The sequence below is a fragment of the Salvelinus namaycush genome, chromosome 40, assembly GCF_016432855.1.
Source record: "Salvelinus namaycush isolate Seneca chromosome 40, SaNama_1.0, whole genome shotgun sequence".
Classification (NCBI taxonomy): domain Eukaryota; kingdom Metazoa; phylum Chordata; class Actinopteri; order Salmoniformes; family Salmonidae; genus Salvelinus; species Salvelinus namaycush.
In genome coordinates this window covers 6,703,531-6,726,167 of record NC_052346.1, presented here as the reverse complement: position 1 = coordinate 6,726,167, position 22,637 = coordinate 6,703,531, and the positions used below count along the sequence as shown (strand labels likewise).

The 22,637-nt window shown below is 43.1% G+C and overlaps 1 long non-coding RNA gene across 1 annotated transcript in view; it reads right to left on the bottom strand.

The window, feature by feature from the left end:
• Positions 1 to 22,240, bottom strand: part of LOC120033374 — a 30,985-nt gene extending 8,745 nt beyond the window's left edge. Inside the window, exons 1-2 of the long non-coding RNA XR_005473952.1 lie at positions 22,083 to 22,240; positions 10,964 to 11,050 (exon numbers count right to left, since the gene is read on the bottom strand). This is a non-coding gene — a long non-coding RNA (uncharacterized LOC120033374). The remainder of the gene's footprint in view (positions 1 to 10,963; positions 11,051 to 22,082) is intronic.
• Between the last annotated feature and the right edge of the window lie 397 nt (positions 22,241 to 22,637).

Below are 22,637 nucleotides of genomic sequence, written 5' to 3'. Positions count from 1 at the left end.
TATAGTGCCCCATCAGTTTGTATAGGGGACATAATGGAGTGGCAGCAAGTCTTAAACCTTAAATGTTTGAGCATTTTCCCATGTCCTTTTGTTCTATTTTGCCCTGTAGTTGCTGCAAGTTTCGAAGCCTTCATTAAGGCCTCTAGACGTGCCACCAAATATTCTTGAATATGGTGTAATGTGTAAACACTTTACCTAGCAGCCAACCTGCTTGCACCAATCGCTTGTAATTACAGTAAAATACTGTGAAATACAAACCCTTTCCCTTAATGAATTTCATTCATTCATTCCGATTAAGGTAGAGTTTACTTTTTTACAGTATAATACAGTCAATTTTACAGTATTGTACTGTGTGTCATTACACAGTATTGAACTGTGTGTCATTACACAGTACTTGCTTTGATACCATATTTATATTACAGAAGGTGTACTGTAATATGAAATACATCATTTTAAATGCCACCTAGCTGCCTGTAAGCTACTGTGAAAATCATGGTAACCCCTTTAGTGTAGGGATACATACATAACCGATTCAAGGCAACACAGTAAGGGCGATGCCTGCCCTGCACACTATATCTCCATATTGCACAGATCAGCATGTTCCTATCAGGGTGGGGCCCACAAGGTCAGATGGTGCCTCTCCTGGTTTCTCTGCATTTAATCTGTTTCCCAAAATCATTTCCAAGAGAGGAGATTAAGATTCCGGGGATTACATTACTGTATGAAGGATGAGCACCTGCAGTGGGGGATGGCAAAAAGAAAATAATCCACACAGAAAGAAATAATCTGCCCTAAAGATATGATAGAGGAGATCCAAGAGAGAGGATGCTCGCCCCACTGCACCAGAATGCCTTAACACCCTGGTTGCTCATATTTAAATGATTAGGTGGGAAACGGTGTGGCTAATAGCCATCACTCCTAATCTGTGATACCAGGAATAATGAATACAGTGGGAACTGAAGCATGGTAAACCTTTTTATTCAACTTCCCAGAGCTATTTTACACAACACCAGAATGTTAATGTCACCTTTCTGTGTTATATCCTTTCTGTATTCTTGTGATCTTTCCTCTCTGAGTTCACCAACCGTCAGGGATAAACAAGTCCTGCAGGGGCAGGGAGCACAGTACACATTCTTCTTCACCTCACAGCTGGTGGAGATGTTTTACCTTTATCCTTTTACTGCAGTGGGCTAAATCAGGGTCACACAGAGTGATTCTTGGTAGTCTTAAACAAATCTACTTTGAAACAAAAGTATACACCTCGCACACATGGTTATGGGTTTAAAAGCCTGTACCATGTCAGATATAGAGTTGAAATGTATTACATTTTGAGTTTGCATCCCCATATTACACTTTATATACATCACGGAAGACTGAAATATAACAAAACTGTTTGACTTAGAAACACCGGATTTTCTGCGTTACATTTTTTTGTTTTGTTTATTAATTATGAAAAATATGAATGACATTCCACCTATGAGGCCACTTGAGGGTGATTTGGTAAGTTGACTGCAGGATAGGGCTACTTGGAGAGACAAGGTACTGCTATTGACCTGACCTCTTGACAAATGTCTTCTGACAAACATTACGTAGTATGGGAGGTCTGAGTTCTTGGTCTGAATTCACGCTGTCTAAGGCTGCGTTTACAAAGGCAGCCCGATTCTTATTTTTTTTCAGTAATTGGTCTTTTGACCAATCAGATCAGCTGTGAAAAAGATCTGATGTGAAAAGATCTGATGTGATTGGTCAAAAGTGCGGTTAGTGTAAAAAAAGAAAATCAGAATTGGGCTGTCTTTGTAAACGCAGCCTACGAGTATTGCTGATGTAGATCAGGTTTCCCCTGTTCAGATAATCTTATTCATTATGATCTAAAAAGGCACCACTCCTACGCTGAGACACTTTATAAATACCTTCTGACTTGTGCTCCTCCTCAAAACCAAAATCAAAAGGCAAGTGTCCCTTTGGAGTCATTTGACTCACTTCTGTCAATACAAACAACAGTGCTTCCACCGAGACAGATGGTTTCTAATGCAGTAAGAGACACAATGCATCGAGCAGTCCCGGTCTCCATGTAACTCTACCGTACTCTGGGGACTCATTCACCGTAGTGGCCGTAAAGAGAAAAGCTCAGAGAAATTAAAGGGAGGTTTCACCCTGTCAGAGAGCCAGGTCATGAAATCTGCTTTGCTACAGATGTAGGGTCTTAATTTGAGCCAGTTTGCTACAGTGGGAAAATAATCCTGCAGCAACAGGAAATGTGAATTATTATGTGGATTATAATTAACGGACATTTTTGTAAGGGGTTGATACATTTTCCTTTAGAGCAAATCAAATCTGAAATTTCAAAGTGGAAATTACAAACTTTAGAAGCCTTTTTAAAACTCTAACACACTACAAATTTGCATTTTCTGCTGTGCGGGAAAATTCTCAGCAACAACAGAGAGATCAAATTAAGTACACAAACAAATAGAGCCTTTAACTTAAAAAAAAATATATATATATACCAATTTCGTGGTATCCAATTGTTAGTAGTTACTGTCTCGTCTTATCGCTACAACTCCCGTACGGGCTCAGGAGAGACGAAGGTTGAGAGCCAAGCGTCCTCCGAAACACAACCCAACTAAGCCGCACTGCTTCTTAACACAGCGCGCATCCAACCCAGAAGCCAGCCGCACCAATGTGTCGGAGGAAACACCGTACACCTGACGACCTGGTCAGCGCGCACTGTGCCCGGCCCGCCACAGGAGTCGCTAGTGCGCGATGAGACAAGGATTTCCCTGCGAGCCAAACCCTCCCTAACCTGGACGACGCTTGGCCAATTGTGCGTCGCCCCATGGACCTCCCGGTCGCGGCCGGCTGCGACAGAGCCTGGGCTCGAACCCAGAGTCTCTGGTGGCACAGCTAGCACTGCGATGCAGTGCCTTAGACCACTGCGCCACCTGGGAGGCCAAACTTAGAAAAATATTTGCCACTTAGCAGATACCTTTTTTTTCAATCCAAAGTGATTTACAATAGAATATAATCCTAGAAAAGGATGTGCTCCCATTGCTGGGAGTGTTAAGCAATCATGCAAACATGGCCCTGGACCAAGAACCATAAAACATAAAGACCGTATCCCTTTTTGATTTTGCTTTTCTAGCAGGCAGAATTCAATGTTCTTCTGGACAGACTTAACAGCTGCGAAACACTCTCTCAAGGACACGCGTGTAGAAGCAGGCAGTACATTAGGCTACCAAGCAGGTCAGGAAAGACCCCCAGGGTGACACCACCACATCTCCAAGGGTCACCTGGAGTCCCAAATGTCCTACAGCTGTGCAAATAGCACTTAATAAAAATACACACCATGCAGAAACATAAAGAGTGAGTGTGAAATCATGAAGAACAGATACCATGTGTGGTGTGTTATAAATCAGAAAAGGGGGTTGAATGGAGCAGCAGAATCCCTGGGGGACAGACAGATGTCTGGCCAGCATTCACACCCGACACGAATCAGCTCAGGCTGGAAGAAGGGGCTAACATCTGCTAATGTACTGCTCTGGACACTATTTACTATTTATTTCATCTGTCTGTCTGCTGCCATGGCCCACATCTGCACTGTATTTCACATACATACACACTGGATGGGCTGGCCGTGCCAACGGAGGCAGCAGACAAACAGGCCTCTGACACACTGACGGAGAGGGAGAGGAGCGAGACGGAGAATGGCTCTCCCATCAGTGAAGTAGATCCACCGTCAATCCCTGAGGGACAGGAGAGTTATGTTTGTGAGGATTCAATCTGTTCTGTCAAAGCAGTCCAGCCCTGTCCAGTCCAGCATGCTACTGGACAAATGAAAGCCGACAGAGCAGTAAATAAAACGCTGGGGAAAAAGTGTTATTTGTCACATGCACAAGTACAGTAAAATGCCTAACTTGCAAACCAGACCCAACAGTGCAGTATTCAATATCCAAAAGGTATAACTTATAAGAACATTTTTATAAATAAAAAACACGATAAATACACTATACAGTATATACGAAAGTATGTCGACACACCTTCAAATTAGTGGATTCGGCTATTTCAGCCACACCCGTTGCTGGCAGGTGTATAAAATCGAGCACACACCCATGCAATCTCCATAGGGAAACATTGGCAGTAGAATGGCCTTACTGAAGAGCTCAGTGACTTTCATCGTGGCACAGTCATAGAATTACACCTTTTCCAACAAATCAAATCAAAGTCAGTTCATCACATTTCTGCCCTGCTAGAGCTGTAACGGTCAACTGTAAGTGCTGTTATTGTGAAGTGGAAACGTCTAGGAGCGACAACGACTCAGCCGCGAAGTGGTAGCCCACACAAACTCACAGAACGGGACAGCCGAGTGCTGAACCTCATAGCGCGTAAAAATCGTCTGTCCTCAGTTGCAACACTCACCAAGTTCCAAACTGCTTCTGGAAGCTTCGTCAGCACAAGAACTGTTAGTCGGGAGCTTCATGAAATGGCTTTCCATGGCCGAGCAGCCGCACACAAGCCTAAGATCAGTCGGCTGGAGTGGTGTAAAGCTCACCTCCACTACAGTACAGTTGAAGTTGGAAGTTTACGTATACCTTAGCCAAATACATTTAAACTCATTTTTTCACAATTCCTGACATTTAATCCTAGTAAAAATTCCCTGTCTTAGGTCAGTTATGATGACCACTTTATTTTAAGAATGTGAAATGTCAGAATAATAGGAGAGAGAATGATTTATTTCAGCTTTTATTTAGAAGTATACATACACTGAATTAGTATTTGGTAGCATTGCCTTTAAATTGTTTAACTTGGGTCAAATGTTTTGGGTAGCCTTCCACAAGCTTCCCACAATAAGTTGGGTGAATTTTGTCCCATTCCTCCTGAGAGAGCTTGCTCGCACATGCTTTTTCAGAATCTGCCCACAAATTGTCTATAGGATTGAGGTCAGCGCTTTGTGATGGCCACTCCAATACCTTGACTTTGTTGTCCTTAAGCCATTTTGCCGCAACTTTGGAAGTATGCTTGGGGTCATTGTCCATTTGGAAGACCCATTTGTGACCAAGCTTTAACTTCCTGACTGATGTCTTGAGATGTTGCTTCAATATATCCACATAATTTTCCTCCCTCTTGATGCCATCTATTTTGTGAAGTGCACCAGCCCCTCCTGCAGCAAAGCACACCCACAACATGATGCTGCAACCCCTGTGCTTCACGGTTGGGATGGTGTTCTTCGGCTTGCAAGCGTCCCACTTTTTCCTCCAAACATAATGATGGTCATTATGGCCAAACAGTTCTATTTTTGTTTCATCAGACCAGAGGACATTTCTCCAAAAAGTATGATCTTTGTCCCCACGTGCAGTTGCAAACCGTAGTCTGGCTTTTTTATGGCGGTTTTGGAGCAGTGGCTTCTTCCTTGCTGAGGGGCCTTTCAGGTTATGTCGATATAGGACTCGTTTTACTGTGGATATAGATACTTTTGTACCTGTTTCCTCCAGCATCTTCACAAGGTCCTTTGCTGTTGTTCTGGGATTGATTTGCACTTTTCGCACCAAAGTACATTCATCTCTAGGAGACAGAACGCGTCTCCTTCCTGAGCGGTATGACGGCTGCTTGGTCCCATGGTGTATATATTTGCGTACTATTGTTTGTACAGATGAGCGTGGTACCTTCAGGCATTTGTAAATTGCTCCCAAGGATGAACCAGACCGGAGGTGTAAAATTATTTTTTTTCTGAGGTCTTGGCTGATTTCTTTTGATTTTCCCATGATGTCAAGCAAAGAGGCACTGAGTTTGAAGGTTGGCCTTGAAATACATCCACAGGTACACCTCCAATTGACTCAAATGATGTCAATTAGCCTATCAGAAGCTTCTAAAACCATGACATCATTTCTGGAATTTTCCAAGCTGTTTAAAGGCACAGTCAACGTAGTGTATGTAAACTTCTGACCCACTGGAATTGTGATACAGTGAATTATAAGTGAAATAATCTGTCTGTAAACAATTGTTGGAAAAATGTCTTGTGTCATGCACAAAGTAGATGTCCTAACCGACTTGCCAAAACTATAGTTTGTGAACAAGAAATGTGTGGAGTGGTTGAAAAACGAGTTTTAATGACTCCAACCTAAGTGTGTGTAAACTTCCGACTTCAACTGTAGGTAGGGATTAGGAGAAAGTGACTGGTAGCAGAATAAATGATAATAATAATAACACTCATAATAATAATAATAGTAAACAGTATGACAGTAGCATAAGTGGTGGGTGTGGGTGTGTGCGTGGTGGTGAGTGTCTGTATGTATGGAAGTGTACGTGGTGGGTGTTAGCAAATATTTTTTTATAACTAAACCAAGATAGACCACAGCCTGTCGTTTCAAATGGGAACAAATGAGCCATAGTAGGCAGAACAAGCAAAGAGGTGGGTATCATATTGGCGTGTTCTAGCGTGTATTTACATATTTCCATTGGGGAATATAGGAAGTGCACGTGTGCAATAACTCAATTTGCCTTTGCAATTTTTGGAAACTTTGGCAAAGGGTAACTTAAAACTTTGTTCACTCTGTTTGTAACAGATTGTAGTTGTGGGAAGAGAAAATTGTATTGAGATCAAATGTTTCATCGATGAGTAAATGAACAGAATGTCAAAATCCATCTCGTTCCATCTTCTCCCACGGCCGGGCACTGGGTTTCCTCTCACTGCCATATATGGTAGTGAGAGGAAACGCCAACCGGATGCTTCACATCTACACTGTACCAGTCAAAAGTTTGGACAGAACTACTCATTCAAGGGTTTTTCTTTATTTTACTATTTTCTACATTGTAGAATAATAGTGAAGATATCAAAACTATAAAATAACACATCATGTAGTGACAATAAAAAGTGTTAAACAAATCAAAATATATTTGAGATTTGAGATTATTCAAAGTAGCCACCCTTTGCCTTGATGACAGCTTTGCACACTCTTGGCATTCTCTCAACCAGCTTCACCTGGAATGCTTTTCCAACAGTCTTGAAGGACTTCCTACATACGCTGAGCACTTGTTGGCTGCCCAACTCATCCCAAACCATCTTAATTGGGTTGAGGTTGGGTGATTGTGGAGGCCAGGTCATCTGATGCAGCAATCCATCATTCTCTTTCTTGGTCAAATAGCCCTTACACAGCCTGGAGGTGTGTTTTGGGTCATTGTCATGTTGAAAAACAAATGATAGTCCCACTAAGAGCAAACCAAATGGGCAAACCAGATGGGATGGCGCATCGCTGCAGAATGCTGTGGTAGCCATGCTGGTTAAGTGTGCCTTGAATTCTAAATAAATCACAGACAGTGTCACCAGAAAAGCACCCCCACTCCATCACACCTCCTCCTCCATGCTTCACGGTGGGAACCACACATGCGGAGATCATCCATACACCTACTCTGCGTCTCACAAAGACACAGTGGTTGGAACCAAAAATCTCAAATTTGGACTCATTAGACCAAAGGACAGATTTCCACCGGTCTAATGTCCATTGCTCGAGTTTCTTGGCCCAAGCAAGTCTCTTATTATTATTGGTGTTCTTTAGTAGTGGTTTCTTTGCAGCAATTCGACCATGAAGGCCTGATTCACGCAGTCGCCTCTGAACAGTTGATGTTGAGATTTGTCTGTTACTTGAACTCTTATTCTCTGCAGCCGAGGTAACTTTGGGTCTTTTTTTCCTGTGGCGGTCCTCATGAGAGTCAGTTTCATCATAGCGCTTGATGGTTTTTGCAACTGCACTTGAAGAAACATTCAAAGTTCATGAAATTTTCCGGATTGACTGATCTTCATGTCTTAAAGTAATGATGGACTGTCGTTTCTCTTTGCTTATTTGAGCTGTTCTTGCCATAATATGGACTTGGTCTTTATATCTTCTGTATAGCACCATTACCTTGTCACAACACAACTGATTGGCTCAAAGGCATTAAGGAAAGAAATTTCACAAAGTCACTTTTAACAAGGCACACCTGTTAATTGAAATGCATTCCAGGTGACTACCTCATGAAGCTGGTTGAGAGAATGCCAAGAGTGTACAAAGCTGACATCAAGGCAAACGGTGGCTACTTTGAAGAATCTCAAATCTCAAATATATTTATATTTGTTTAACACTTTTTTGGTTACTACATGATTCCATATGTGTTATTTCATAGTGCTGATGTCTTCACTATTATTCTACAACGTAGAAAATAGCAAAAAATAAAGAAAAACCCTGGAATGAGTAGGTGTGTCCAAACTTTTGACTGGTACTGTACATCTGGTGAAATATCTGGCTCATTGTTTAATCTGTGGTGTTAGTGTGTGTGTGTGTGCAAGAATGTGAGTGTAGACGTGATATGTGGATATACATGTAAACAGGGCTGAAAAGTGACTGGTAGCAGGAATATATAAATACTAATGATAATATATTAATGGTAATATATACATGTAAACAGGGCTGAAAAGTGACTGGTAGCAGGAATATATTAATACTGATGGTAATATATTAATGGTAATATATACATGTAAACAGGGCTGAAAAGTTACTTGTAGCAGGAATATATAAATACTGATGGTACTATATTAATGGTAATATATACATGTAAACAGTAGTAATAGTGACCAGAAGCAGGATAAATAGATAGATACTAATGGTAATGTCAATCAATAATCAATGAACAGCAGCGTAGCGGTAGGAATAAATGTAATCAATAATCATTTTAGCAGCAGCTTAGGTGTGAGGGGGAGCAGTAGTTGTTAGCCGATGACCAGGAGATAGAAGATGTTTAGAGCCTTGATGCACCGGTACCGCCTGCCGGACAGGAGCATGGAGAACAGTCCATGTCTCTGGTGGCTGGAATCTTTTGCAATTTTTCAGGCCTATCTCAGACACCACCTGACATGTACGTCCTGGATGGCTGGGAGCTCACCCCCAGTGATGCGCTGGGCTGTCCGCACCACCCTCTGTAGGGTCTTCCGGTCGAGGGCGGCGCAGTTGTCATACCAGATAGTGATATAACCAGTCAGGATGCTCTCGATGGTGCAGCTGTAAAAGTTCCTAAGGATCTAAGGGGGAAGAGGCACTGCCGTGCCTTCTTCACGACTGTGCTGATGTGAGAGGGCTTGGATTTATTGATCCCTGTTCTGTGTTTGTTTACCTGGAAAAGGGCTTTATTTGTGTATAACAGTATAAAAAAAAAAAAAAAAAGGCCCTTCCTTACAGCCAATCAGAGTGCTTGAATGGACATTTGGACAATGGCTTCGCCCACTCTAGCTCAGAGTGTTGTTCCAAGAAGAAGACGCACGTTTTGGCTGACGACCAAGTTTACTATTTACTCTAGGAACATTGTGCGTGCATCCAAGAAAAAACACAAGACATTCTGAGTATCACCAGTTGAATCCTAAATAACTAAAGAGTGTGTGTGTGTGTGTGTGTGTGTGTGTGTGTGTGTGTGTGTGTTAATACTATGTGTGATGGTGACGAAGATAAAACTGAGAAGCATCCGTACTGTTCGCGCCAGACAGCCTGTAGTGAGTCGGAACCGTAACAATCAGCATTAAGTACTAGTGGGTGACGGCGTCCGAAGCCAACCGCTCAGATGAGCTCCAGCTAGTCGTTTTTTCAATAACCAACGTGATTAGAACGTTGAACTAACGATTGTAGACAGTAGAGAGCTTTATTACTAACGACTGTGCAGGCCTATATTACACAGAGAGGGATATCAGTTAGCCAATCAGTGGCTTCGACACGAGGATACCTGAGGCACTTCCTGTTCTTACACCCAATGGCCTTGAGTTATCTGGCAGTAGCCAAATGAAAATGAGAACCCACCCCTCGGAAGATGAAATACGTTTCATAGGCAGTTAAGCACAGCACTTAAGCTGCAGAGGGTGTTCTACACTCATCACAATTCTCACCAGGAAGGAAGAAAAACATGCATTTAAGCAACACCTGGTATGGATGGGTGGTGACTTGCTCAGATTTCTAGCCTCATTCAGTAAAAGAAAGCTATCAACACTCTTCGAGGATGATTGTACGGGACACTGACATGTGCGGTAAGCAAATTGCTACTTTTGTAAACAGTTTGTCTTCGCAACTTCGGTTACGTTACCGTACTATAGAATTTGGTTATTCGTTTTAGCTGGATGCTTTACCCAAAATGACTGATAACTCACAGCCACGTCATGAGGCGAGGTCCCTTTGTTGTACTGCGACGTTTTCAGCTGGAGGTCAGAGCCGGCCAGAGAATGTGACCGGTCAGGTTAGCGTGTTGGTGGAGAATAATGACTCAGGCCACCACCGAGTAACATAACACAGCGCACACACACACACACACACACACACACACACACGAAAACTCCTGTCCTCCGTCCCTTTCTCCTTCCCTCCAGAGGGCTAGGGGTGCGGCGCAATGATTCAGCGCCATCCAAATCGGGGAAGGGAGGTAGAGGACAGGGGGACGGGGGTTTGACTCAGCAAGTCTAGCCTTCTCCCACAGGGCTGAGCAGCGCTGCACGCTACACTGCCATGTGTCCTATTCCCCCTCTCATCTGAGTCCCACTGGTCTGACTAAGGAGACAGGGATACGAGGCTTCTCTGACCACTGGTAGCCCTCAAGGCCCCTGTGTGTGAGTAGAGGAACCCTGGTCACGTGGGGGGCCATCATCAAAGTAACCCCTGTGTGACGGCACATTCTCATCAACCAAAAAAGCAGGGATTTCTTCAGTTCATCACAGGAAAACGATCTCTTCAACAGATCCTCAACAATTATTCAATGAGTGTTGAGTTACAATGGAATTACAGAACTCCATTCTGAAATGTACGCACTTGCCACAGACATTATGTAACTAGAACTAAGCATCTCCAACCAAACACCATTCCATCTTACTGCTACAGTCTGAACCAGAGAAAATAACTGTTATGAATTCTATTTTGATGGCCTGAAAAGCCTTCATAAAGCCACAGATGGTATCTTAGTTACTCACAGTATCTTGGAGAAGAGAAGCAGGAAGTAGATCAGGGTCAAGGGTCATCAATCAGTTTACGCACTGTTCTGCCAGTTCAGTTCATCCCTGTAAAAGAGCAACACAGCAATGTTAAGTAAACGGCATTAGTAGCCAACTAAACTAGAGCCACTGACCTATACAAATGTAGGATCTTAATTTGAGCCAGTTTGCTACAGCAGGAAAATAATCCTGCAGCAACAGGAACTGTGAATTATTATGTGAATTATAATGAATTGACATTTATTGTAGGGGTTGATCAATTTTTTGTTAGGGCAAGTTTGCATTTCCTGCTGCAGGAAAATACTCAGCAACAAAAGAGGGATCAAATTAAGATCCTACATCTGTACGAGAACTCAAAGATCAATGGGAATCCTGGGTATAACCTCGGTCGTCTGTAGTGCCCTGAAGCATGGTGGCCAGGCTCACTCAGCTCAGTTTGTCAAAGAGGGTTTTAATACAGATTGGTAAAGTGGGGCATGGTAATGAGATAATAGTGCCAGGCTAATACTCTGATAACTCTGCTGGCCACTTCACGTCCCCCTCGACAGAGGGACTAGGGAGAGTGCAGGTCTGTAGAGTGGGACTAAAATAACCACTTCGGACAGGATGGACACTCTCATCACCAATGTTCCCTCAAATTTTTCCCGGCACTGAGCATATTTCAGGTCTGCTGAGCGCAAACTTGAACGTTGTGAAAATTCTGTGCAAATTCCAGTGTGTGTTTACTGTGAACACTGAGGCTGTAACCGCTTTAAGTTACAGTTTTGACAGTGGCCAAGTAGGCTACTGTGGCTACTTGATCATAATGTAGGCCTACCAGAGTGGCCTACCATCAAAAACAATGGAGAAAATGCTTCCCATAACTTGGAAATAGCTGTTCTATCATTCAGACTACAGTAGCAACCAACGTGTGGTGTTCAATGTGGGCCTACATTCCATGAGGCTTTGGGGGAAAAAAACATGCTGGGCTTTGACATGAACCTGTTTATCCATTTGTCCTTCAGACAAGGAGGTGACTGAAAATGTTGTTGTGTCGTTTGATGCAACAAACCACTTGACCGTTATTACAGAGAATCAGACAAATGATGCTACCCTCTTAGCTTATTCTAGCCTGCCTCAAAATACAACACTACCCCCTTTTAAGACAAATATAAGCTGTTTTCAAAAATGTCTAGCACTGTACACATTTTGTGCTCTTGTAGGAAAGCAATCACTCCTCTATTGCTGACTACAAATGATCCATAACTGGGCTAATCACTCACTAACTAGCATAGGATAAACTAAATGTGCACGTGGCTACATGCAGCTCTCGCTCCGATCTCAAAACAAGCGCATAACATGTACGTGTACATTCCTTTTGCGACGCTCGCGTCGTGTGGTCAGCATGTCACAGGGTAAAAGTTCAATCTCCTGCTGCTGATATTTCTACTGCAGGGCAGTCTCGGGGCTACTGCGAGCACTTTAGAGGGAACATTGCTCATCACCACATAGAAGACCTACTGCAGGTGTATTCACATCGTACCCTGGAGGACCGAAGTACGGCTGGCTTTCTGTTCTACCTGATCATTAATTGCACCCACCTGGTGTCCCAGGTCTAAATGAGTCCCTGATTAGAGGGGAAGAATGAAAAAAAGCAGTGGAACTGACTTCCAGGTCCAGATTAGGATTTGATGGACATACAACAACCAGAAAGACAGACACACAATCGCCAAGTCCAGTGGGTCTACTACTCTCTTTGCCCACGTGATGCCCAGCACCAGTACAGCGCTGACGGGTCAGACTAGTGACAAACAAAATACCAATGTTCTACCTTGTTGAGCAGCAAGCCCAATCAGACTGGCTGGTGATGGGACCGTGATGAAGCCCTGATGAAGGCAGCTTCGCTGTCCAAACGTTGATTGTTATTTATTACATGTATTGCATTGGAGCCAATGAGAGGGTGTTGCCTAACTTTTCTGGTAGTGCTACTGTGTCAGTCAATCACCTTCCGTGGCTCTATGGTGGAGGTAGGGGGTTTCCTGGCTGATTCCCTCCCAGGAAACGGATACGCCAGCTGAGCACTCAACCTGACCTGCAGCGGTGACGACACTGCACCAGTCCCACGGTACAGTCCCGGTCACGGTGACCTACATCCCTCCACCGCTCTCTAACTGAGCATGATGGATGTAGCCCTGCGCTAGCACAGCGGCAAGGAAGGAAGAAACCTCGAGCGGAACCAGTCTCAGAGGTTCACTCTTAGAACAAAAGGTGCTATCTGGAACCTAAAAAGGGTTCTTCGGGTGTCCCCAAAGGAGAACCATTTGAATAACCCTTTTGGTTCCAGGTAGAACCCTTTTGGGTATGTAGGACCCTTTGAACAGAAGCTTCTAGGTGGAACCCAAACGGGTTCTCCCTGGAACCAAAAAGGGTTACCCTATGGGGACAGCCGAAGAACCCTTTTGGAACCCTTTTATCTAAGAGTGTAGATGGTGGTGTCTTATCAGCCATTCATCTCCCTGTAATGGGGATACATCAACCAACATGTCCTCTGATACCATACGCTGTCTGTTTGAAACAGGAGGGCCAGACAAGCTGCCTGCCACAGACTCAAAGGCCTTATTAATACCACCCCAACATCATATATAATTCATTGAGGCTGAATGGCTACAAGTGCAGGGGCGCGAGCTGTACAGAACAGGGGGGCATCGCTCTCCCCCTGTCACAGAGGATCCGGCTGGCCTAGCCTATAATACTTCATCTTCTCAGTCAGCGCTGCGGAGGGGTAAAGAGAGACAGAGAGAGAGAGAGAGGGAGGGAGGGAGAGAGAGAGGGAGGAAAAGACAGGGGTGGAGACAGGAGCGAGAGAGGGAGGGAGAGAGAGAGAGAGAGAGAGAAAAAGAGAGAGAGAGAGGCCAGACCAGACTGCTGAGACTGAATTGTAGGGAGACCATACTGCGGATCATTTGCTAACAGCTTCACACCACACGTGATATACAGTATACAGATAGCAGGACTTTTCACATGCATGTCTTGCACTGTTTATTCTTATTCACACTCCCATCACAAACAAACACAATGGCATGCACGCACATACACAAACAGTGTGAGGAACACCTGCTGAGATGCTAGGGAATCACACAGTGTTGATCTGAGAGGTGTGTGTCGGACCTGTTTAATGAGCCCCGTGTCTCCTGGCCTGTTCGCTCGCTCGTACGCACGAACACACAGTCTTCCGGCCTGTTCACTATCTCTATTAAAGAGACCGGTTATGAATCATTAAAGGACCACAGCACCATATTACCAACGCGGGCACGACCCCTGTGTTAGAATAATAACACAGGGGACAGACGGGAAGTGAAGAGCACTGGCTCCGTGTTACAGGGGGGGAGGAGGGAAGAGGTGACGCGGGACACTCATTTGGACACTCCTTTGCTTGTCTCATTATGTGAAGGAGATCAGATTATGCATGCATGATATCGAAACTGAACATATTAGTTCCCCCTAGCCAAAAATAACAACGATGCGAAGGGGATAATGTCTAGCCTATGTTTACCCACTGAACGACTGTAATGACGTACTGATGGCATGATATTTGTTGTCTGTAGCTGGTGCTGGTTTGGTAATAACAGTGGTGGTCAAATGAGAGATACAGGGAGATCCTGTCTATTGAAACAGCATAAAAGGCATCCTGTGGTTTCTTGGCTCTGGCCATGCATCTCCAGCAGGCAGGGACAACATTTAGGAATCTAGTAATGAACCAGTGTCCTTTGTACCCCAGTTGATTAGAGTGTTGGAGAGCGATGAAGGCGGAATGGAGAGATCGACAGGGAGGGAAGAGTGGGACCACAACCAGCCTTCGGGGAGAGAGGCCTCTCAAACCCAAATGAACTTGTGACTGTCTGCAGTACTCCAGTCCTCAACCAAGAGGAGAACAGTGGGCAAAACGTACTACACAGTCACTTCTATTATTCACTCACACAACGAACAATAGCCCCTGTGGATCGAGGTGTTTTCCAATCATTTCCAGTGTAATATTTCCAAGGTTACTTGAAATTCAACGTCTTTTTAAAAGACCCACGGGCTGTGTAGCCTGGCAGAGAATTACAGGATCAACTCAGCCGTCCGTCAGTCAGTCAGTCAGTCAGTCATTCGGTAGCTCTGCGCCTACGTGTGTGTTACTACAGAGAACTAATATTAGCCTATGTGATAGCCTCAAATAGAGGAGAGCCCTCTCTCGCGTTAGTTAATGAAGTCAAGGGGACCGGAATAGCGAAGCAGTTTGTTTAGAATATATAACAGAATAATTTTGCCTTTCAGTAATCTAGATGGCATGGAAAAAAACAAGCATTTCACTACACCAGCAATAACATCTGCTAAATATGTGTATGTGACCAATAACATTTGATTTGAAACGTTTTGCCCATCGAGCACCCATAGCTAGTACCCATAGCTAGTACCCGTAGCTAGTACCCGTAGCTAGTACCCATAGCTAGTACCCATAGCTAGTACCCATAGCTAGTACCCATAGCTAGTACCCGTAGCTAGTACCAATAGCTAGTACTGTAGCTAGTACCCATAGCTAGTACCAGTAGCTAGTACCCGTAGCTAGTACCCGTAGCTAGTACCAATAGCTAGTACCGTAGCTAGTACCCATAGCTAGTACCAGTAGCTAGTACCCATAGCTAGTACCATAGCTAGTACACGTAGCTAGTACCGTAGCTAGTACCCATAGCTAGGCCTACATGAGTATAAAGAGGGACTTGAGTAGAAAGGTGAGAGAGGACACTGGACAGAAGCTCAGGGAGGGATAAAAGAGAGAGGCTGTGTTATATTGATGACAAGGCTGAGAGTCCAAGGGCTGGGAAGGGACAAAAGCACCGCTCTTTTCTTTGCTGCAGTGGAGAGAAACTCTCTGGTGAAGGGCAAGAGGTTGGGAGGTCTACACTGCTCGTGTCCTTAGAGGGTTACGTAATCACACTGTCTTAAGTTCTGTCTCGACCACCGTCCACAGCACTGATGATACTTTGTTATACTAGCCAGTTGGTCATCTTAGAAAAACCCTACTAAAATGTCACAGACCAATGGACATCTGTACCTTCCTCTCATAACCTGTTAACATGACAGCCATATACGATCATAGATATTCCACAGATAGCAATAGAACAAAGTGGCTACTATCACTTTGAATAAGTGAAGTGATGGCATTCTCTCTTTGCAGTGGCAGTGATGGTGTTTATCTGAGAAAAAGGAGAGGAGGATAGATAGCGAGAGAGAGAGGAGAGGACAGATTGAGCGAGAGAGAGAGAGGTAACGATAGATAGAGACAAGCGTAGAGAGAGAGAGAGAGGGGATGATAGATAGAGAGAGCGAGAGAAAGAGAGAGAAAGGGGAGATAGATAGACAGAGAGAGGGAGCGAGAGAGGGGATATATAGCTAGCTAGAGAGAGAGATAGAGAGGGGGGGAGGAGAGAGAGACAGACAGACAGAGGATAGATATATAGAGAGAGGGGGGAAGGGAGACAGAGCCATAGAGAGAGAGAGAGAGAGAGAGAGAGAGAGAGAGAGAGAGAGAGAGAGAGAGAGAGAGAGAGAGAGAGAGAGAGAGAGAGAGAGAGAGAGAGAGAGAGAGAGAGAGAGAGAGAGAGAGAGAGAGAGAGAGAGAGAGAGAGAGAGAGAGAGAGAGAGAGAGAGAGAGAGAGGAGGAAAGATGGAGAAAGGTAGAGGGAGAAAGGTAGAGGGAAGGATAAATAGAGGGGAGGATAGATAAAAAAAGAGGAAAGAGAGAGAGAGGGGAGGATAGATGGAGAAATGAACCTGGAGAAGAGTCCCCTGAGCAAGCTGGTCCTGGGGCTCAGTTCACAAACACAAATAGACCCCACAGAGCTCCAGGACAGCAACACAATTAGATCCAACCAAATCATGAGAAAACAAAAATAAAATTACTTGACACATTGGAAAGAATTTACAAAAAAACAGAGCAAACTAGAATGCTATTTGGCCCTAAACAGAGAGTGCACAGTGGCAGAATACCTGACCACTGTGACTGACCCAAAATTATGTGCAGACTCAGTGAGCATAGCCTTGCTATTGAGAAAGGCCGCCAAAAGCAGACCTGGCTCTCAAGAGAAGACAGGCTATGTGCACACTGCCCACAAAATGAGGTGGAAACTGAGCTGCACTTCCTAACCTCCTGCCAAATGTATGACCATATTAGAGACACATATTTCCCGCAGATTACACAGACCCACAAAGAATTCGAAAACAAATCAGATTTTGATAAACTCCCATATCTACAGGGTGAAATACCACAGTGTGCCATCACAGCAGCAAGATGTGTGACCTGTTGCCACAAGAAAAGGGAAACCAGTGAAGAACAAACACCATTGTAAACACAACCCATATTTATGTTTATTTATTTTCCCTTTTGTACTTTAACTAATTGTACCTCATTACAACACTGTATATATACATAATATGACATTTGAAATGTCTTTATTCTTTTGGAACTTTTGTAAGTGAAATGTTTACAGTACATTTTTTTATTGTTTATTATCTATTTCACTTGCTTTGGCAATGTAGACATATGTTTCCCATGCCAATAAAGCCAATAAATTGAATTTAAGAGACGGTATAATGGAGGCCCATTTGAATCGTTATAGAAAGAGGTAGTGAGCCATGCAGTGGAACCGCACAGTACAGCCCTGCAGATAAGCAACTCTATTTGTACATTATTACGGCTGTAAAACAAGGCAGACAGGCTAATATGCTAACAAGCGACACTAATCTCTATGAGGCTTAAATTGATTCCTTAACAACAGTTCTGTTGTTGTCACCAGCACTAACTCACACCCACAAATCCCCAATTACAATTAAATGGAGAGAAAACAAGTCACCTTGATTATAGTACTATTATATATTATATTATTAACAGCGTACAACACTGAAAGTGCGAAAGTTGCCTTATATCCCTATAAAAGACTAGGAGAAATAATTGGAAGAAGCCTATAACACTCTTGCCTGATGCTAAGAAATATGACCACATTGAAATTCATAGTCGTAGCCCTAGGCCTACATTCCCCCCCCCAAAAAAAATCGATCCAAGTTTGACAGAGAATTTTCCTTCGTAAAAAAAAAAACCCCGGCTCTTATCAGTAATTACAAAGGATTCACTGTTCTGTTCTCACAAATCATTTCCTGCCATTTAAATGTCACAATGAGTGTGACAGAGTGGAAAACAACACAGCTTTTCTTCTTCATCACGTTTTACTGCTCGCTGCTGTGTGTGTGTGTGTGTGTGTGTGCGTGTGTGTCCATTAATGTGTGTGTGCCATGCCTGGCCTCACCCTCAAATCAGCAAGACTGTTGAAAGGTTACAATGGGCTGACTTGCCTATGATAAAAAGCCCCAAGTCGCCTCACTCTCAACAGCTATAAATACATCCGTGACTTCAGCAAAACGGACCTAAGAACAGCATGAAAAACTTGTTATCACTCCATGTCAATGTCCTCACGTAATGCTACAGTCATTTGACCAGTCGTAATGTTTTCCTCAGGCACACAATATCACCTTTATTCACTTGACATGAGAGCACATTATGCCAGGGCATAAAGAGAAAATATACATTACGCTCAGACCATTACAAACGCTGTGGTGCATTATAATCAGTTATTCTAACTGTTATGGGTGATGTGGAGAGAGAAAAAATCGATATGGTTACATTTCGGGATATTCTTTTTGATGATGTATCGTATCGTTGTGACAATATCGCGATATAAGTGTTACGCTAGTTTGCTGTACCTGCACCAAATCTCCAGTATAGCTTGATTCCCCATCTTCTTTTTAAATAGGGAGCCCATTTGTTTTCAGCACTTTTATTTCCATGATTGATCAAAACAAATGTTCTCGTGGGTCTCTCTTGTCCCTCTGTAGCAGACATATGGTGAGCAATATGTTCTGGAACATCGAATTGCAATAAAATTACAACACGTAGAATCGTGATAATTGCAATACATATCATACCGGCACATACTGTAAATATTGTGATAATATCGTATCGTGAGGTCCCTGGAAATTCCCAGCACTAATGGGGACTTTATTAATTTACTGTATAAAAGCCATGGTCTTTAAGCTGTAAATAGCTACAGTACATGTGTTCTGCATTATTGGGGCATCAACTAATAACACCATCCAAGACAAATGTATTGTTGTCTCCCTAAAAATCGCACAAATGTCCAGCAACGTGAATAATAATTTCTCCTCCATGTCTGTTCCATGAGAACGTTTTATACAGCACAGTAGCAGGTCCCCATATTAGGGATAGTCTCATTATAATGATGAGGACTAGAAATGGCGCACTCTGGAGGTTAAAGGTCAGAGAGACACATTAACTGATGGAGAGGCTTCACAACAAGTTCCCCTTAAATCCATAGCCTCTAGTTCTGACTACACTCTCCCCTCCCCTAATCCCTATTTGTCCTAAGCCAGACTAGCCATAGCATCCTTCTGCTCACTCATTTGAAGCCACTAGTCTGCTTTAAAGGGGCTTATAGAATCACAGAAAAGGCCTCTCGAATGTAGGTGGAGGGGACTTTTTCGCTGGCCATCTCCGTGCCTATCGATGGAGAGCTTGAGCACTTTTCAAAACATGTTTTCGAACTAAAATAGGTAGTCTATAGTCTCTAATATATATATTATTATTTTTATCAAACGTTCAAATCTCCAAGGCTCTCCAAAATGTTATGAATTTGTGCCTCTAGTGTAATTCAAAAGGCTAATTGTGGACCTTTTTTATTATTATTTTTTTTTTTAAATAAATTTTATCCCATTTTCTCCCCAATTTTCGTGGTATCCAATCGCTAGTAATTACTATCTTGTCTCATCGCTACAACTCCCGTACGGGCTCGGGAGAGACGAAGGTCGAAAGCCATGCGTCCTCCGAAGCACAACCCAACCAAGCCGCACTGCTTCTTAACACAGCGCGCCTCCAACCCGGAAGCCAGCTGCACCAATGTGTCGGAGGAAACACTGTGTACCTGGCCCCCTTGGTTAGCGCGCACTGCGCCCGGCCCGCCACAGGAGTCGCTGGAGCGCGATGAGACAAGGATATCCCTACCGGCCAAACCCTCCCTAACCCGGACGACGCTATGCCAATTGTGTGTCGCCCCACGGACCTCCCGGTCGCGGCCGGCTGCGACAGAGCCTGGGCGCGAACCCAGAGACTCTGGTGGCGCAGTTAGCACTGCGATGCAGTGCCCTAGACCACTGCGCCACCCGGGAGGCCCAATTGTGGACCTTTTTATTGAATAATTTTTTTGTTTTCTATGATTTGTGTTTTGCTTTTCGTGCATTGATGTGAATATTGATGTGTATAGTGTATATTGATGTGTATATTGCTGTGTATACAGGGCTCAGCTGTAAAAGAGACCTTGGTCTCAGCATTACTCCCTATCAACAAAAAAAATGAAATACAATTTCAATCTACAATAAACAAAGATGAATAAATTAAAGAATTTGATCAATTAACTATTTTTTTATCACAAACATCTTTAATGGCATTGTTTCCAGTGATCTGTGATCCCAGTATTATTCATCAAAATATCATATTTATGCTCAAAGTGAATACCTCATCAAAGATCTATTGACGTAAAACAACAAAGATAAATCTCATTCCTGAAACGATAAATAATAAAAGATGCAATTTAATAAAAGCAAGAATAAAAGCAATTGAACTATTCTACACAACAACCAGAGACTCAACCAAGTTTATAAACGCACACAGTTGCATAGAGCACTGACCTTGGTAACACATTGAAACACCCAATAAGTCAATTGAGGATGTTTGGAGCCCTAGGCACCAACCACTAACCGTCAAAAGGCCAATAGGTTGACTGACTGAGAGGACATACATTTTTGTCCAATGGTGCTTTGTGAAACTATTTGCCGTATTGTGATGTCTTAATTTCCTACTTTAAACCAATCTAAGCCAATCATGTTTTTGGTTATAGGGAAATGGAGAAAGTGTAATAGATTCATTTCAATGTACTACACATTGAACTTAATAGGGAATGAAACCAAAAAGTGTTTAAATAACAGAGAAAAAAAGTGTTTGAATAAAATAAAATGCTCCTGGACCAAAGAGAATAGGCATTCAGCAGTTATACATGCTATAGCCTACATTAGTAATAACACATTTTACCTATGTTTACTGATAAAACATGTGGTTATGACAAACACATGTGGGAGAGGTTTCTTTCTAAGGGACAGCAATCACTTTTAGACTACAGAGTGGATTGTAGCCTAGCAGTAGAGCGTTGGGCCAGTAACAGAAAGGTTGCTGATTTGAATCCCCATGCTACAAGGTGAAAAATCTGTCGCTGTGCCCTTGAGCAAGGCACTTCATCGTAATTTGCTCCAGGGGCGCCATACTACTATGGCTGACCTAAAACAACACATTTTACTGCACCTATCTGGTGTATGTGACAATAAAACATTTTTCCCCCAATAACTTGGGAGTTTTTTCCCCCAATAACTTAGCATCCTAGTCATGGTTGTATACAGGACTGTAGCCTATTTAGGGAAATGTGAACTTGTATGCCCTTGTCCACACCTGCTGTACCATGTATAGAATGCCCTTATGGAAAGTCAAACTACAGATGCAATTGCCATTTAGCCTAATAATTGGGACCTCTTCTGGTATCAGAGAACTGTTGTGTGATGAAGAGCTGTAGCAAGGTTCCTTTCAAATAACATTTTATCCATCCCATGATCACAGAGATTTGACTGAAAGTTTCTAATAGGCCTAACAGTTGTTTTATTTGGAATATAGGCCGAATGATCCCCATGGTGATGCTAGGGGATGCTATCTCTGTCGTGATGGGAATAGCTACCTTAACACTGCATGCGATGTGAAATCCAAAATACACTCAGAAGGTTTTGGGGGGGTTATGCAATTTATTAAAGGGCATTAATATAAACAAAGCGTGTAGCCTAGGCTACTGCAATTAACCAGAATGGCTATTTGAATAGATATGTAGACGGTAAACTATAGCCTACGTAGGATAATAGAATAAAACATGACTGATCTCGTATACAATACATAATATAAGATGCCGGTACTTACAGTATCTGGGGCAACCAAAAAGGAATTGTGCTTCTCACAGCTTGATCAATCTACAGTTTCTCGTCCTCTGTCAAAACCCGCTCACTAGACACTTGACGGGTGATGTGTGTTCAGACGCGCTTACGCTGAATACCACCGAGCACAACAATAGTGATGAACCGCAGCGAAACTTGGCAGGCAAAAAAAAAAAATCTACGCAGCCAGAATGAAAAATGAAGAGAAGCACTGACTTCATTGGATAAGGAAATGTTGGAGCGATGCTGTTGCTTCCTTATTGGACACTAGTCAGACGATGCCTGTCCCGATTGGATAGGAAAAAAAATAGGTGGATACGAATAAATTGGACGAGATTGGTGAATTTTGACAAGTGAATTGCGCACGACGATTGGACGCAATCATCCTCATCATTGACTGTTTTCAAACGTGTAATTTATATTATTCTGATATTAAATGTCTTTATAGATCATTGATAAAGGCTTTATGCACTATACATAGATGCTTCACCAATAATTTATCAGCAAAGTCATCATATATAAAGCATCCATAACAGCATAG